The sequence below is a fragment of the Penaeus monodon genome, chromosome 19 (genome assembly GCF_015228065.2).
Source record: "Penaeus monodon isolate SGIC_2016 chromosome 19, NSTDA_Pmon_1, whole genome shotgun sequence".
Lineage (NCBI taxonomy): Eukaryota > Metazoa > Arthropoda > Malacostraca > Decapoda > Penaeidae > Penaeus > Penaeus monodon.
In genome coordinates, this window is record NC_051404.1 from 5,438,866 (window position 1) to 5,439,374 (window position 509).

A 509-nucleotide genomic window follows, 5' to 3' on the forward strand; every position below is an offset into this window, starting at 1 on the left:
ATTCCATCCCCCCTTGCCGAACCACCTCCCAAGCTTTCCTCTCGCTCCCCTCCCTATCCTCTCGCCCTCCCTATCCCCTCGCTCCCCTCCCTATCCCCTCGCTCCCCTCCCTATCCTCTCGCTCCCCTCCCTATCCTCTCGCTCCCCTCCCTCTAGAATCCTCTGGGGAGGCTCGAGGACCTACATCGTGCTGGTGGGTGATTCGAGGAACTCAGCGCACATTTAACCCGTTATTAAGGGAGTCTAAGAACCGTCGGTGTCCTTGGGAAAGGGTGCTGGAGCGATGCCCTCCCTTCGAGTGAGGCTTGTGAGGAGGCGACGGCGGGGACCCGAGCTGGCCTGACCTAGCTTGACCCCGGAGAGAATCCGAGCCTAGGTCTGGGTTCATGATTAGGCTTGGCGCTAATTTTTAACCTTGAGCTCATGGTGTTCTCGGACATCATCTGAGATCGGCTTCAAGCATGGCACACGAAGGGATTCCTGTTGTTTTCAAAAACTAACGGGATTGG

At 57.6% G+C, this 509-nt stretch overlaps 1 protein-coding gene across 1 annotated transcript in view; it reads left to right on the forward strand.

Annotated features, from left to right (window-relative positions):
• Positions 1-509, forward strand: part of LOC119585317 (two pore potassium channel protein sup-9-like) — a gene marked incomplete in the record, with an annotated part of 38,319 nt that overhangs the window by 11,773 nt on the left and 26,037 nt on the right.